At 42.1% G+C, this 18270-nt stretch overlaps 1 pseudogene; it reads right to left on the bottom strand.

The window, feature by feature from the left end:
• Positions 1–3284: 3284 nt before the first annotated feature.
• On the bottom strand, positions 3285–6012 carry LOC100592127 (annotated as a pseudogene).
• Between the last annotated feature and the right edge of the window lie 12258 nt (positions 6013–18270).

Raw genomic sequence — 18270 nt, 5'->3', positions numbered from 1 at the left:
TGATACCAAATGAGCAAAGGAAAGGCCAGGGATGGGCATGAGGGCAAAAACAGGTGAAGGACTGGTCTATACACATTAGAAGACACCTTTTAAAACAAAAAGCTGCCTGAGTCAAAAGTTGATTTGACTGATACAAATTAAATATATCAGTTAAATATGTGAAGGCCAAACATGACAGTAAATGGATTAAATTCCTCCATTAAAAGAAAATCTGTCTTAGATTTGGTTTAGAATCCACCAAAGCCAATTATAGCTATTTGTCAAAGCTTCACCTAAAAGAGGGAGAGAAAAATGCTAAAAATAAAAACTGAGACTAGGAGTGACAATATTAACATCAGTAAAAATGTATAGTACAAGGTAAGCACGATTATTAAGATAGAAGTCATTTTATGCCAATGAAAGATAAAATTCACATGAATGCTATGATGCTAATTTCCATTTATCTCAGTGATTCTCAACTAAGTTGGTAAAAGATGCCCCAAAGATCATATCAGAGTCTGAGAAGTCATTTTATAAAAACTCACATACACACATATTCCGATATTCAGAGGGAGGGGGCGAGTAATCCCATTTCCACTGACCCAGAATTACTATTGATGGGCATACATTGCAGCCTTCAGATGTTGAGGCAACAAACCAACCAACCAACCAACCAATAAAACCCTAAACAAACCCAAAACAAAACGAAACAAAAAACCAAGAAACCATCATGTAGCCTTTGGTTTAAAAAAAATATGTATGGTTAGTAATATTGACTTTGATTTAATAGATTTGGATTAAATTTTGTGTTCTGAAAATGGCAAGAAAATTTTCATTGTTTTTGTGCAATAAAACGTGGAACATTTATCACAATTAACCTATACTAGTTTATAAAGAAAATTGATGATCAGGATATTAAAAATGATTCTGGATAAATTCTCTGATAAGAATGAAATAAAATTAAAATTAGTATAACTTTATAAAGTGTCAACGAAAAATTCCAAACATCAGTTGGCTGTTAATATGTGGCTTTATTTCTGGATTCTCTATGCTGTCCCATTGGTTTATGGGTCCAGTTTTATACCAATACCATGCTGTTTTCATTATTATGTTTTTGAATGCTGTTGGATTTGATTGGCTAATGTTTTGTTGAGGATTTTTGCATCTCTGTGCATTAGGGATATTGGCCTGTAGTTTTCTCTTTTACATGTGTTCTTATCTGGTTTTAATATAAGGGTAATGCTGGCCTTGTAGAATGAATTAGGGAGAATTCCCTCCTCTTAGATTTTTGGGAGTAATTTCAGAAGGATTGGTATTAGCTTATCTTTGTAAGTTTTGTAGAATTCAGCTGTGAATGCATCTGGTCCTGGGCTTTTCTCTGTTGGGAGAGTTTTTATTACTGATTCAAACTCACTACTCATTTTTGGCCAATTTAAGTTTTCTAGTTCTTCCTGATTCAATCTTGGTTGGTTGTGTGTTTCCAGGAATTTATCCATTTCCTCTAGGTTTTTCAGTTTGTTAGCATATAGTTGTTCATAATCGTCTTTTGTTTTTCTGTAGCATCGGTTGTAATGTCTCCTTTTTCATTTCTGATTTTGTTGATTTAAGTCTTCCCTTTTCTTGTTTAGTCTAGCTAGTGGTTTATTGACTTTGTTTATCTTTTCAAAGAATTGACTTTTTTCTTTTATTGACTTTTGTATTTTTTTAGTCTCTATTTCATTTAGTTCATTCTAATCTTTACTATTTTTCTGCTAATTTGGGGTTTTGTTGTTTTTTTCCTTTTTTAGTTTCTTTAGGTACATTGTTAGACTGTTAATTTATAATATTTCCACATTTTGATGTAGGTGTTTATTGATATAAGCTTCCCTTTTAGCACTGCTTTTGCTATATCCCACAGGTTTTGGTATGTCGTATTCCCATTTTAATTTGTTTCAAGAAATTTTTTGATTTTCATCTTAATTTCTTTGTTGATGTAATAGTCATTCAGGAGCATTTTTTAAATGTATTTGTATAGTTTCCAGAGTTCTTCCTGGTATTGATTTCTTGTTTTATTCTATTGAGGTCTAAGAAGATACTTAATATAATTTTGATTTTTAAAAATAATTTGTTGAGACTTGCTTTGTAGTTTAACATATGGTCTATCCTGGAGAATATTCTATGTGCTGATGAAAAAATGCATATTCTGTGGTTGTATAGAATGATCTGTAAATGTTAGGTCCATTTGGTCTAAAGTCCAGTTTAAATCCAATGTTCTTTGTTGATTTTATGTCTCGATAATCTGCTCAATGCTGAGAGTGGAATGTCGAAGTTCCCCACCACTACTGCATTGAATCTATCTCTCTCTTTGGACCTAGTAATATTTGCTTTATGCATCTGGATGCTCTAGTATTGAGTGCATATATATTTAGAATTGCTATATCCTCTTGCTGGGTTGATCTTTTTATGTTTATGTAATAATGTTCTTTGTGTGTGTATGGTTTTTTTTTTGTTTGTTTTTTTTTTTTTTACTGTTTTTGAGTTAAAGTCTGTTTTATGTGATAGAAGTACAACTATTCCTGCTCATTTTTGATTTCCATCTGCATGGTATATCTTTTTCCATCTTTTTACTTCCAGTCTATGTGTCTTTACTAATAATTTGAGTTTCTTATAAGAAGCAAATAATTCAATCACGTTTTTAAAAGACTCTATTCAGCTATTCTCTCTTTTAGTTTTTTTTTCATTTTATAAACACTTGGTTTTTTTATTGAACAGAAGCAGTTGAAAGTGGACTCCAGTGGAAAGTGTACTGGCATAATTTAGTGGCCAGTGCCCAGCCCCACCTGGACAGCTCTTCTAGAACAGAGAGCTCTGGGCAAGGGCTTGACTACTCCTTTGGAAAACAGAAGGTATGTGGAAATAGTTTAAGACATGTCAAGCATATGTGTTTGTAACTGCTCATTCATTATTGTGGTCATCTGTCAGTTGCACATAGAGGCAATAAATGCACTTATTTGGAAAGGAGGGGGACAGTTTTTATAGTCAAGAGTTTACGTGTGGCATTCAGCATGTACCACATTCAGCTACATAAGCTTTCATAACACAATTGTCCATTGCCTGCGGAGGGTGTGGGGGCAGGGGGCTGGGAGTGCCCTCTCTTGCTAACATATTGCTAACAGAAATTCCTGTTTGAAGAAGGAGGCCCCATCATCTAAGCAGTTTCTTCTTACATAAAGAGAGAAAAAGTGAAAATTGCATTACTCCAATCCTTGAGCTCTGGGCCCCTTCTGAGTTTCTTTGGCTGCTCCTGACATTCCTTTCTCCCCACCTTACTTCCCCTTGGCGGCCTTGTCTTCTGTGGCTTTCTCTGGAGGCCTGCTGTCTTTTTGGTCTGAGCTGGAGGATTTTTCAGCCTTTTCCGCCTTAGGTTTGCTTGGGTCCCTTGAGAAGGTCTTGTCATCCTCCTTGGTTTTGGCCTCTGTCTTGGGTTTCTCCTCAGGTTTCTTGGCCTCAGTGGCCTTCTCCTCCTTGGTGTCTTTTTTCTCTGGTGCTGCCACTGCCTCCTCCTTCTCTGCTGGTTTGGTGGGTCCCTTGGCTTTGGCATCATCTGGTTCCTTCTTGGCCACCTGTCATCTCTTTGGGTTTAGCATCTTCCTTCACCTCCACGTTGGCAGGAGCCTCCTTCTCTGGGGTGGCTGCTTTTTTCTTATCTTCAGCCTCTTCCTTCTTGGCTTCAACTTTGGATTCTTTGGGCTTTTTGACGGCAGGTTCCTTCTTCTCCTCCACCTTGGGCTTTAGAGCTTCCTCCTTGGGTGCCTCCTCTTTCTTGCTGTCCTCCTTCTCCTCCGTTTTTGGCGTGGCGGGAGCTTTCTCTTCCTCTGCCTTCTTTGGGGGATCTTTGACTTTCACCTCCTAGGGCTTCTTTTCCTCCTTCACTGGGGACTTCACCTCTTCCTTCTTTGGGATCTCCTTCTCAGGGGCCTTGGCATCCTCCTTCAGGGGAGACTTTGCCTTCTCTGGGGACCTGACCTCCTCCTTGACAGGGCTTTTGGCCTTTTTGGGGGATTTGTCTGCAGGGGACCTTGCTTCCTCCTTGGCTGGAGTCTTGGCTTCTGGAGACTTCACATCAAGAGTCTTGGCCTTCTCTGGAGATTTTGCTTCCTCCTTCACTGGAGACTTGGCCTTCTCGGGAGACTTGACTTCAGCTGGAGATTTTGCCTCTTCTTCTCTGGGGACTTCACTTCCTCCTTTGCTGGGGACTTGGCCTTTTCAGGGGACTTGACCTCAGCTGGAGACTTTGCTTCTTCCTTCACTGGGGACTTGGCCGCAGCCAGTGACTTTGCTTCTTCCTTCACTGGGGACTTGGCAGCAGCCAGTGACTTTGCTTCTTCCTTCACTGGGGACTTGGGCTTCTCTGGAGACTTGGCCTCAGCTGGTGATTTTGCCTCTTCCTTTGCTGGGGACTTGGCCTTCTTGGGGAACTTGACCTTGGCTGGGGATTTTGCTTCCTCTTTCTCGGGGGACTTGGCCTCAGCCGGTGACTTTGCCTCTTCCTTCACTGGGGACTTGGCTTCCTTCTCTGGGGATGTGGCCTCTTCTGCTGGGGGAGACTTTGCTGCTGCTTCTCCCGCTTCTGCCCCCTCCTCTTCCTTCTTCCTCCTTGCCCTCCTCCTCTCTGGCCTCTTTCTCTTCTTCTTCAGTCACTTCTTCAGTCACTTGGGCCTCCTCCGTCTGTTCCTCCACAATCACAGTTTCTTTCTCCGACTTCTTCACCACTTTGATCTTCTCTTCGCTTTTGACCTTTATGTGAGTGGACACGGAGGGAATTTTGGGGAGTCCTTCTGGAAGCGAGAAAGGAATTGGGCCAAAGCTAGTCCAACACTCTTTGCCTTCCAAGTTTTCTGTAAGTGGCTATCTCCATATCCAAAGCCATCTTGACATTGAGCAGGTCCTGGTATTCTCGCATTTGGGCTGTCATCTCCCACTTGGTGGTCCTCAGCTCACCGTCCAGCTGCTGAATGGCTTCCTGGTAGGAGGCAATGTTGGCCTGATGACGGTCCTCTAGCTCAGAGCGCTGCCTCTCCAGTGAGTCCTTGGTGCTTTTCAGTGCCTCCAGCTCTGTGGTCCTGGCCTGCAGCTGACACCGGTACTCAGTTATCTCCTCCTACTCTGAGCGCATGGCATCTATGTTCACCTTCGCTGCCTCTGACAGTCAGTCCAGCCTCACTCGGAACCACTCCTTGGACTGCAGTGTGCTCTGCACCACGTGGCCTTCAAGCTGCACGCTGTGCCGATCTCGCGCAGCGCCGATGTCACATCGCACTGGAGGGCGTTGCACGCCTCAGCCTGCCCCTGCGCGCGCTGCAGCCCTGGTTCTGGCCGAGCAGCTCACCCACCTGCTCCTCCTGGTAGTGGCGCCACAGGTAGCCGCACTCCTCCTGCAGCGCCTGCGCCGCCTTCTGCAGTTCCACGCGCACCGCCTCGGCCTCCTGCGTGCAGAGCGTGAGCGCGGGCAGCCGCCTCGGCCTCCTTGCGCTGCCAGACCTCGGTGGGTGTCGAGGAGCTGGCGCACGTGTGTGATGTCCTCGAGCAGGCGCTCCTGTTCCAGGCGCAGCTGACTGTGCGCCGAGCCCAGGCGCAGCATCGCACCGCGCATCTCGTGGACCTCGCGGCCCGCCTGCTGCTGCTGCAGGGCCGCCGCCTTGCCCTCCAGGCTGTGGTTGTGTGCCTCCAGCTGCAGCTCCTTGTCGATGTAGCCCACGAAGCGATCCTTTAGCGCCTGCAGCTGCTCCTCACTGTTCACTGTAGCCGCCGCCACCACGCATCCCTCTGGCTGGTTGCTCAGTGTGCCCAGCGAGTCGGTGAGCGGCTGGGAGAGGCGGACACGGAGCTCACGGACGTCTGCGTCCACGAGTGGAAGCCGCTGGAGGAGCAGGCGGCTGAGCGCGTCCAGCCTGAGCCGCTCTTTCGGGCCAGCGCTTAGTGGAGGCTGCCACCGCCTTGTAACGGCGGGAACAGGGCGCCCAGCAACGCATCCACGCTTCGGAAGCTCATCATGGCTGGAGCAGGTGCGCGGGGGCGGGATGGGGCGGGAGACACTGCCTCCCTATCTTTTAAGTGGAGAATTTAATCAGTTTACATCCAAAGGTATTGATATGTCAGGCTTTGTTCCTGTCATATTGTTAATTGCTTTCTGGTTCTTTTATATATTGTTTGTTCTTTTCTTTCTCTTTTATTGTTTGATGGGTTTCTGTAGTGGTACCACTTGAGTTTTTTCTTTCTCCATTTTGTAATAGCTTTTCCAGTGAATTTTATACTTTCATGATGGTAAATGTTGTTTTTTCATTTCCATTTTTAGGTCTCTCTTGAGCATTTCTTGTAGGACCAGTCTAGTGCTAATGAATTCCCTCAGCATTTGGTCGTCTGAGAAAAACTTTATTTCCCCTTCATTTATGGAGGATAATTTTGCCGAATGTAGTATTCTCGTTTGACAGTTTTTTTTTCTTTTAGCAGTTTGCATATATCATCTTATCTTCTGGTCTGTACGATTTCTGCTGAGAAATCTGTTAGTGTGTTGAAGTTTCCTTTATAGGTGATGAAATGCTTTTCTCTCGTTTTTAGGATTCATTCTTTTTCTTTGACTTAAGACAATCTGACTATAATACACCATGGAGAAGACCTTTTGTGTTGTATTTTCCTGGGAATTGCTGGAAGATTGAGCCTCTTGTATCTAAATGTTTAAATATCTTGCTAGACTTGGGAAGTTTTTGTCTATTATTTAATTAAGTAGGTTTTCCAATTCTTTCTCATTTCACCCTTGGGAATACTGACAATTCAAATATTTAATAACTTCATGTTGTCCCAAATGTCATGAAGGCTTTGCTTATTGTTTTTACTCTTTCTTTCCTTTATTTTTGTCTGACTGGGTTATCTTAAAAGACCTATATTCGAGTTCTAAGATTCTTTCTTCTTCCTGATCTAGTCTATTGTTGGAGCATTCAAATGTATTTTGTATTTGGTTCAATAAATTATTCAGTTCCAGAATTTATATTTAGTTATTTTAAGAAGTAGCTATCTCTTTGGTAAATTTCTTATTTTTATTTTGAATTGCTTTTCTTATTTCCTTGAATTGTTTTTCAGAATTCTCTTGTATCACATTGAGCTTCCTTAAAATCAATATTTTGAATTCTCTATATGAAATTTAAAATTTCTTTTTGATTAAGATCTATTGCTGGATAATTATTGTGCTCCAGTGGAGGTGTCATATTTCCCTGCATTTTTATGTTTTCTGTGTCCTTACAATCGATATCTGCACATCTGGTGTAACAGTCATTTTTTTTTTTCTATTTTTGATTGACTTTTGTGGGGAGAACTTTTTCCTGAAGCTCTATGTATGGTTTTGAGTGGGTAGGACACATTACTTTGATTCTGGGTGTGTACAGTAATGTAGTCTTGGCATGATTTCTTTGTCTGTAGAGTGTTAGTGGAATCTGTGATTTCCTCAGTGGATTACATTGTGGTTATTAGTGAAGGCTGTGGTAAAGTTGTGATGGAGACTGAGATGGCAATTGGGTCAGTCTTCAGGCCACAGTCATGGCAGCAGTGAGCTGAGTGTGCCTATCTTTGTGACCCATGATTGTGTACGCTGGCACCTGTGTTGGCAGTTACTGGTGGGCTGATTCTTGGGCCTCCAGGTGGCTTACTTGAATGTCAGTAGTGGCAGCAGTGGATCAGATGGGTGAGTGGGTTCCTGGGCCCCTGGGAAGCTGGTGTGGCATGGGCAATGACAAAAGCTGTACTGGAGCAATTTTCTGGGGCCCAAGTGGTGTGCATTTTGATGTCGGCAGTGCTTGTAAATGGCTATGTTGAGCAGTCTTCAGACCCACATGTTATGCTTGCAGGTTAAGTGTCAGCTAAGGTGGTAGTGGCTGGGAGTTTAGTCTCAATTTCAGGCCCATGGAAGGAGTGGTCAGGTGCCCAAGGTGGTGGATTAGGTTGGGCAATCACCTGGACTGTGTACTCTATGTCGAGAGGGAGAATGGCATAGTCAGGTTGGATGGGCCTGTGCTTCCCAATGGTGAGAGAGGGCACTAGGCACTGTGAGGGAGGGCATGACAATCCTTAGGCTACAGGTGGAGTGTTCTGGTGAGGGAAGTAGCAGTTGCACTGAGGATATCCCACTGGAGAAGATGGGGCCAGCAGGTGGAGAATACATATCCCTGCTTCATCCTAGTTCTAATGGGGCTCGCCCCACATCCCTGGCAGTGTTAGCGTGTGCCTAGCTTGCACTCCAGCCCTGGCTGCAGGAGTCCCTGCCCAGATCGTAACCAAGTGCCAGCAGCAACTCACACTTCACTTGTGTCCCAGTCTCAAGTCCCAGCAGTACTTCCTTCCTGGCACTGGCAACTGCAGCCTGCACATTGCTCACTTCTCAGCCCGGGCTGTGGGAGTACTCCCAGCTCATGCTGCAGTCTCAGCAGTGACAACCCCATTTTCATGAGTGCCTCAGTCCCAGTGCTGCTGGGCCCCAGGACAGCGTGCAGAAGCTAAGTTCGAAAATGATGCCTTGCTATAGTTTCTTAGGTCTCAGAAGAGTGTGGGACTCAGTGTGAGCTCCCCCGCCCCACAGCAATTCCATCCAGTCATCTCCCAGCAGCTTCTTGTGTCAGTTTCAGAGATTGGGAGGGTGGAGGTGCTCTTATGTGACCAGGATTGCATGATTGCATGGTGGGGCTGTGCGTTGCTGGAAGTCTCTCACTCACTCTTCCCCACATTGAGAAGTTACTCCCGGCTCCCAGCCAATCCTGGCCGAGCGGGCTGCCTTGCTTTCTTCTCCTTTCTCACTTTTGGTGTTTTCTGTCACTTCTCTCTTGAATTCCAGTGTTCTGTCTTGGATAATGTATTCAAAGTGTGATTGTGTATACACTATTTTGGTCCCCCTAAGTGGACGAGGAAAGCATGAAATTCTTCTCATCAGCCATCTTGAAGTCTTTCCTCTGTAAGTTTTAGTATTTCCAATTTAAACAAGAGAACAAAAGGAATGAATTATTAAAGAAGTTCAAAGATAACTCAGATACATTAGAAGGGAAGAAATAGTAAAGATAAAATCAGCAATTAATTATAAAGCAAAAAATAAAATTGGTAAGTAAACCCAAGAGCTGGATTTTGAAAATGACAATAGAATAAATCAACTTCTGGCAATTATAAATGAGAAAAAGAGAAAGCTAGCATAAATACTTAAAATTAGGACAGAACTAAAAGGAGTCAAACAGATACTGGGCAGATGACGTAGTCTAAGAAAATATCAAAAACAACTTAATTCTATATATTTGAAATTTTGTTAAAAGTACATGATTTGGAAAGCAAATATGAATTACCAGAAATTAACAAAGAATTAGATCAATTGAGGTATCTTTATTGAGAAAAAGAGCCTAGGAGGAAACCCACTAAATCCTCTTAGTGTATAGTAGGATTTCTTTTGGATTCAGCCTTACCTTGTTCTGTCAGTTACTATGTGACCTTGGGCAGGATACTCACCTCTTTCAGCCTCATTTCCCTCATCTACAAGAAGGGGAAGAGTTATTTCCCTCGCATGGTGTTTTTGTGACAATCGTATTAAATGATGCATGTGAAATGCTTAGCACAGTGCTGGTCCATCACTAGTATGCAATACATGATGGCCATTTACATTGAGCAGAAATTGGAATAAGTTATCAAGTACTGTGGGTCCAGATGGATTTATGAATGCATTCTTTCATGCAATTTTCTGCATGTATATGTCATTAAAATATAATTTAAATGTATCCCTTTCAAATTTTAAGGCATAGTTTTCTTCTAGGTGATCCAAACACAGAGAAAATACAATGTTTTTGCATTTGGTACGCAATTATAAAGATAGATGCAACAATTCTAAGTAAAATGATGACAAATCCATTTGTATATTAAAAGAATGAAATGCCATAGCAGAGTAGAGTTTATTTTGGAAATGGTAATTGAACATTTAATGTGTGATCATCCATATATTAGACACTTCATAAAAACCAGATTAATTAGTGATCACAGAACCTTATGAGTTATTATCATCATCTTATAGCTAAAGAAATGATAGCTGAGTGAGGTCAGACAAGTTGATAAAGGCCAAAGTAAGCACTACAGCTGACATTCCAGTACAGTACAGTCTCACTTACTCTAAAGTGTGAAAGTACTTTCCATTATGTCATCCTGAATCTGATTTAATAAACTCCTAAAGTTGCATTTGATCATTCTCAACCCCATCATTGATGAAAATTCTTTAATTACTTAGAGTAGACACATTTTTCTATAATATGTTGAAAAGTATCTGTAGTAAGCACTCAATTTCATGCTTAGTGGTGAAATATCAGGGCCATTCCTAATAATTTCTTTTATCTCTATTTAAAAAATTTATAGATGTTCTGGTCAATGTAATAAGACATGGTTCAGAAATAAATTTATAATAATGGAAAAAGGAGACATTGTCTTTATTTGCAAGTGATACAATTATCTGTACTGCTTGCCCCAAATGATCAACTAAAATGATAATAAGATAGATATGCAAGATAGTTAAATATTTAAGGAATATTGAAAATAGCTTTTATATATGCTAACAATACCAGTTAGAAGAGATAATGGAAACAACTCAGACCTCAGATTCCCATTAGCAATGCAAGTACAAAATACTAACTTTTTTTTTTTTTTTTTTTGAGACTGAGTCTAGCTCTGTTGCCAGGCTGCAGTGCAGTGGCATGATCTCGGCTCACTGCAACTTCCGACTCCCTGGTTCAAGTGATTCTCCTGCCTCAGCCTCCCGAGTAGCTGGGATTACAGGCATGTGCCCCCACGCCCAGCCTAGTTTTTGTATTTTTAGTAGAGACAGGGTTTCACCATGTTGGCCAGGCTGGTTTCAATCTCCTGACCTTGTGATCCACCCGCCTCGGCCTCCCAAAGTGCTGGAATTACAGGTATGAGCACCGTGCCTAGCCAAAATACTAACTTTTTAATAAGAATTGTGCAGTATATACATGGAGAAGATGACAGTGATCAATTGGGAGAAATAAATAAAAACTTGAATAAATGAGGGGGCCGACACACCATAGTACTGGTTAAAGACACTCATGTTATAAAGATGTCATTTTTCTTCAAATTAATTTATAGGTTTGACTTAATTTTATTCTAAATTTTATTCAGAAGTTGGTGTCTTAAGATCCAGGGAAGTGATTCTAGACTTCACTTGGATGAATAAAAAAATGTGTAATAGGTTTTTAGAGAATGGGATGGGAGTAAAAACATTCACTCAATGTATTCATTGGTTCTAAGATTTTCAAAAATATGAAATTATACGTGTTAGGATGGAGGGAATAAGATAATCAATAAGTTAAAACCTTCACGAATTCTTAAATTAAGACTTCTGCGACAGTATATACTTTCCTCCCATAAAATGCAGTAAAATTTAACTGAATAATGCATGTTTTTCTTCAGAGCCTCAATGATTCTATAAATACATGACTAAAGAAATGAATAAAGTAATTGGCTTTTTAAACCACAAAACACAGCTTTTTAGCACTTCATAAGAGTTATTACAAGGGTGAAAAGGAAGAGAAAAATACAAAAGCACGTTGAGATGTAAATGCTGGTGGTTGGCTGGGCTTGGCCACCAGTTAAATGGTCCACCCCATCTTCAGTGAGCAGTTGATTAGAAGCCATGCTTCAGGACAACTGAAACTTATTGGGTCATTGCCAAGTTGGGTTATCTACAAAGCTAAGCCTGAGACAAGAACTCACATGCAAGTGATAAGTTGTAGAAAACCTCTAAGGAGGTGTAGAAACAAGTCAGGGAAAGGGGAAAGAGATAAAGATGGCTTTCAACTGAAACCTAGCTCCCACCTCATTCCACAGAACCCTAACGTTTTCCTTCCTTGAGGGAGGGAGGCTGGACTTTTATAACTCTCTGGTAGTCAATCATTGACTGTGGGACCCCCAAAGGGGCAAAATCTCCCAAGCATCTCAGGAGGGAGCAGCTGTGAGCCATTAGCAGCCACCACTCACAGCAGCTGGGGGATGGGTGGTCCAGTCTATAAAATATAAAAGGGGTCTGGGCAGGGCACTAGTGGCATTTATTGCAGTCATGGTCCTTGGGTATGCCTTGTGGATTTGTGTCAAGAAAATGAATAATAAAGTGGTACATGCTAAATATATACCATAGATACAGAAAAAAAGCCTAGGAGGAAACCCACCAAAATTTTGACTGTGATTATTTCTTAATGATGGTGATTTTAATTTTGTTCTTATTCTTTAAAATGTTGCCCATATTCTGAAAAATATGTGCATGACTTAACACCAGAAAATAGAATAGCAACAGATCTGCGTAGTACATTTGAGCAGATGAATCAGAGTTAGGATCTGGCTTTGCTAACTTCTAACGTGTGGGTTACTTGGGCTGGTTACCTAGCGTCTCTGAGCCTCAGCTTTCTCATCTGTAAAATGGGTTTGACAGCTGTGACACATAATGTTAGATATTTTTTGTTTGCCCATAATCTGTTCCCCCATTTTCCTGATGTGTCATTCCTTGCTTGTTTGGAAAACTGCTCCTGCCTTACTCCACATGCTGCTGCTGTGCTCCAGCTGTTCATTAGAATCACAGTAACCTCCACAGTGGTGAATGTGTAACCCAGACTCATATATGATCAGAATTTTCTCCAGATTTTTCCAAGTTGGAGAGCAAGTTCCTTTTCCTTGGGTCATGAGTTTTACAACTGTAAAGCAGGACTGTCAGCAGCTATTTTGCCTGCTACAAGGAGAATGTCTTTCTGAATTTAGCACAACAAAGAAAGCAGCAGTAGGAGTCCTGGTGGCCAAGCCCCCACTTTATGGTTCTGTATTGGGTCTTCAAGTCTTTGCTTTTGCAGCTATTTTTCTAGCAAAGATTTTTTTCCTTTTCTTGAGCTGGTTTTAGTTGGGTTTTTGTGAGGTGCAACCAATACAGCACAACTAATACAAAGTCTGTTGCTAGGATTATTGCTACAGTCATTTCTGTCATCTGGAATACCCACTACTCACCTGCTCATCCTGCTCCTCCACCCCTTAGAGATTGTCCTTTTTCACTCTCATGATTTTAGCCCCTGACTCATTGTATGCCTCAGATTGTTAGCTCATAAGCATCTCTGAGGTTGCCTGCATAACTTTAACACATAGTAGGTGCCCACAACTGTAAAAATCAGAACTTGAAGGGACCTTAGAAATCGTCAAGTTAAAGAGAAATAGAACGAAAGAGGGAAGGAGAGAAATAAATCATCAAGTCTGTAGAGTGGAGATACTGAGGTCCAGGCTCAAGTGGCTTCTTGCCTGTGTCAGAGACATGGCTAGATTCAATGCTCATCTCTTTAGTCCACTGTGCTTGACTTTCCGCCCTGCTTGGACACTGAATACCAAGACAAAATAAAAAAAAAAGAACACATCAACAGTAAGATTATTTGTGTCTCAGTTGAGTTTTAGAGCTGGTTGACAAGAGAAAAGATGCAGAAGAATTTTTTTTGTTGCTGCTGTTGTATGTCTATTTTTTACTTTTAGTTTTCTAATTTAAGCCCCAATTTCCTTCCTAATGGTGCAATTAAAATCACTGAAGCTCAAGTGGAAACTGGAACCCATCTCGTTAGACAAGACTGAAAATCAAGGAGAGGCAAAGGAGAGAGTGGCTGAACTGCATGTACCTCTAATGGTGCAAGCCGAACAGCTTCTACCTTTGAATAAAACCCAAAGGTGTTGTCCCGAGGTGGTGGCAGAGCCTCCTGCTTGCCTTCCTTAGCCTTCAGGAGCTGCTCTCCCAGCCCATAAAACCCAGATCAACTCTGAAATATGCTGTTTTCATGGAGATGGTTTAGTGCTTGATATTTCTTGCCAGTTCGGAAGCAGGAGGTCTTCACTGGGGACCAGGAGGACATCTGTCCCTGCCAGAGTGTTGTGTTCTGGAGACAGCTGAAACCAATGACCTCCAAGCCCTGGAAACTCCATCATCACTTCCCTATGACCTGAAATGTTGACTCAGTACCTCGGCATTAATGATGCCTTATGTTTTATTTCTAAATCATGCTTTATTCTGGCCACAGGAGGGAAACTACAAAACAAAAAGATATCCATTGGCATGTTTAAGCTGCTTGGGATTTGTTGCTGGAAGTAGGAAACTTGCAAAAGGCTTATTTGAATCCTGAGAGGAAACATGTAGTATAAAGAGCACAGGCTTTGGAATCAAAGCAGGGATGCTGGAGGTCCCTCCTATGTGACCTTAAGCAAGTCACTTAACCTCTCTGAGGCTGTTCTTATTCTATTGCAGTTATTCTATTGTATAGAGCAATAATGTTCCCAGGAGTGGCATGTTCTGCAACTTAACAATTCTGAAGTGTTGAACTTGACTGCTTTTAGACCCTGGCCAGCATGTTTGGTGGTAGTAAAGACCATGGTGAAAATAATTATGCTCAGCCCAAATGAGAGAACTGAAGGTTGTATAGATGATCAGGGTTCATCTCTCAACAGGCACCCTCCCTTCAGCTTTTCTTCTGAAGCCATTGAACAGTCTCCCATACCTTCCCAGCTCCTAGTTCTCCTTTGATGGAAACTATAGCTTTCCTAACATCTACTTCACCCCTCTCCTTGCTTGTTCTGTGACTTATTAGAATCTGGCTACCAGGCCAGGGGCAGGGGCTGATGCCTGTAATTCCAAGAATTTGCAAGGTTGAGATGGGAGGATTGCTTGAGCCTGGGAGTTCAAGGCTGCAGTGAGCTATGATCGCACTACTGCATCCAGCCTGGGTGACAAAGTGAGATCTCCTGTCTTAAAACAGAAACCAAAACAACAAAAACAAAACAATCTGCCTACCAGAGAGCTCCTCATTGATCATCTTTAAGGGTTTGCCTATTTCTTCACTGTTCCCTCTCTCTCCCTTTCTTAATGCCTCCCTGAGGTTCAAATGTACATTTTTAACTTTTAAGAAATATTACAAGCATAATATATATGTGTGTACACACACACATACCCACACACACAAAAAAAACATCTGGGTACAAGAATCCTGCACATTTTGTTTCAGAACTTGTACATATTTACTTCAGAATGTTTATTTAAAAAGGAAATAGAACATTGCTGACACAGTTATCCTGCTCATCCTTTCCCTGCCTATTCCTACTCCGAGGTCACCAGAACTCTGCAGTTACTTTGTGTCATTTCTTCCCCTGAGTCTGTACTTCTATTCATATGTATGGGTCCCTTAACAGTATAAACTACTGTTATTTGTGTTTCGAAAATTTTCCTGTTTGTTATCCTACTGTACATATCAATTGCAACTTCCTTTTTTTCCTCACCCAACATTATGTTTTCCAGATTTATCCATTTTGATTCATATGCGCTATTACTTTTACTTTAAATGTTGTGTGAATAAACCACAGTTTATCTATTCTACTGAGAAATATTTAGGTTGTTCTACTTTTCTCTATTATATAAATTGCAGCAATAAACACTAAATGTATCTTTTTGGTCACAACTGTGAGAGTAGCCTCAGTCTGGATGTCTGGAAGTAGAATTGCTCCATTGTGAGGCAGATTGTATTAGTCCATTCTCATGCTGCCAATAAAGACCTACCGAAGACTGGGTAATTTATAAAGGAAAGAGGTTTAATTAACTCACAGTTCTGCAGGGCTGGGGAAGCCTCAGGAAACTTACAATCATGGCATAAGGGGAAGCAGACATATCCTTCTTCACATGGTGACAGCAAAGAGAAGTGCAGAGTGAAGTGGGGGGAAAGCCCTTATAAAACCATCTGATTTTGTGAGAACTCTCACTATCATGAGAACAGCATAGAAGTAACTGCCCCCATGATTCAATTATCTTCCACAGGGTCCCTCCCATGACACATAGAGATTATGGGAACTACAGTTCAAGATGAGGTTTGAGTGGGGACACAGCCAAACCATAGCATTCCACCCCAGCCCCTCCCAGATCTTATATCCTCACATTTCAAAACACAATCATGAATTCCCAACAGTCTCCCAAAATCTTAACTCATTCCAGCATTGACTCAAAAGTCAAAGTCCAAAGTCTTATCTGAGACAAGACAGGTCCCTTCCACCTATGAGCCTGTAAAATCAGAAGCAAGTCAGTTACTTCCTAGATACAATGGGGGTACAGGCATTGGGTAAATACACCCATTCCAAACGGGAGAAATTGGCCAAAACAAAGGGACTGCTGGCCCCATGCAAGTCCAAAATCCAATAGGGCAGTCATTTAACCTTAAGGTTCCAAAATGGTCTCCTTTGACTCCATGTTAGAGGCCTCATCCAAGTCCAAAATCCAATAGGGCAGTCATTAAACCTTAAAGTTCCAAAATGATCTTGTTTGACTCCATGTCCCCCATCCAGGTCATGACAATGCAAGAGGTGGACTCCGACAGTCTTGGGCAGCTCTGCTCCTGTGGCTTTGCAGGATATAGCCCCACTCCAAGTTGCTTTCATGGGCTGGCATTGAGTGTCTGTGGCTTTTCCAGGCACATGGTGCAAGCTGTTGGTGGATCTGCTGGCATGTGGAGGGTAGTGGCCTTCTCACAGTTCCACTAGGCAGTGCCCCAGTGGGGACTCTATGTGGGGGCTCCAACCCCACATTTCTCTTTGGCACTGCCCTAGCAGAGGTTCTCCATGAGGGCTCCACCCCTGGAGCAGACTTCTACCTGGACATCCAGGCAATTCCATACATCCTCTGAAATCTAGGCGGAGGTTCCCAAACCTCACTTCTTGACTTGTGTGCATCCACAGGCTCAATGCCACGTGGAAGCTGCCAAAGCTTGGGGCTTGCACCCTCTGGAGCTACTGCCTGAGCTATACCTTGGGAGTGGCTGGAATGCAGGGCACCAAGTCCTGGGGCTGCACACAGCAGGGGGGCCCTGGACTAGGCCCAATAAATCATTTTTCCCTTCTAGGCCTCTGGTCCTGTGATTGGAGGGGCTGCCATGTTCTCTGACATGCCCTGGATAAATTTTCCCCATTGTCTTGGTGATTAGCATGTGGCTCCTTGTTACTTATGCAAATTTCTGCTGCCAGTGAATTTATCCCCAGAAAATAATGGGTTTTTCTTTTCTTCTGCATCATCAGGATGCAAACTTTTCAAACTTTTATGCTCTGCTCCCTCTTGAATGCTATACTGCTTAGAAATTTCTTCTGCCAGATACCCTAAATCATCTCCCTCAAGTTCAAAGTTCCACATATCTCTAGGGCAGGGGCAAAATACTGGCAGTCTCTTTGCATAGCAAGAGTGACCTTTACTCTAGTTCCCAACAAGTCCCTTATCTCTGTCTGAGATCACCTCAGCCTGGCCTTTATTGCCCATATCACTGTCAGCATTTTGGTCAAAGCCATTCAACAAATCTGTAGGAAATTCCAAACTTTCCCACATCTTCCTGTCTTCTGAGCTCTCCAAGTCTCTAGGAATCCAAACTTTCTGACATTTTCCTGGCTTCTTCTGAGCCTTTTAAACTGTTTCAAACTCTGCCTGTTACCCAGTTCCAAAGTCACTTCCACATTTTTGGGTATCTTTACAGCAGCATCCCACTACTTGGTACCAATATACTGTATTAGTCTTTTCTTACACTGGTATTAAAGATATAACAAAGACTGGGTAATTCCTAAAGAAAAGAGGTTTAACTCACAGTTCTGCAGGGCTGGGGTGGCCTCAGGAAACTTACAATCATGGTGGAAGGGGAAGCAAACATGTGCTTCTTCACATGATGGCAGCAAGAAGTGCAGAGCGAAGGGGGCAAAAAGCCCCTTATAAGACCATCAGATCTCGTGAGAACTCACTGTCACAAGAATAGCATGGAGGTAACTGCCCCCATGATTCAGTTACCTCCCACCAGGTCCCTCCCACCAGGTCCCTCCCACGACACATGGGGATTATGGGAACTAGAGTTCAAGATGAGATTTGGGTGGGGACACAGCCAAACCATATCGCAGATATACTCTATCTTCAAGTGTACTAACTGTTGTTAGACTGTTCTCCAAAAGGGTGGTGCCAGTTTATACTCCCACCAGCAATGTAAATATTTGCCATTATCAAACTTTTAAAGTTTGCAAATTTAATGAGTGTCAAATTATGTAAAATTTGCATTCCTTTGTTTACTAACAAGGTTGGCTTTCTTTTTTATATATTTTGACTATTTGGTTTTCTGTTTCTGTGACTTGATTATTCATATTCTTTACCTCGTATTATGTTATCTATCTGTATTTTTCTTACTGGTTCTGGATTCTACTTATCAGTTATAC

The sequence above is a fragment of the Nomascus leucogenys genome, chromosome 13 (genome assembly GCF_006542625.1).
Source record: "Nomascus leucogenys isolate Asia chromosome 13, Asia_NLE_v1, whole genome shotgun sequence".
NCBI lineage: Eukaryota > Metazoa > Chordata > Mammalia > Primates > Hylobatidae > Nomascus > Nomascus leucogenys.
This window is presented reverse-complemented; position numbering and strand designations above follow the sequence as displayed.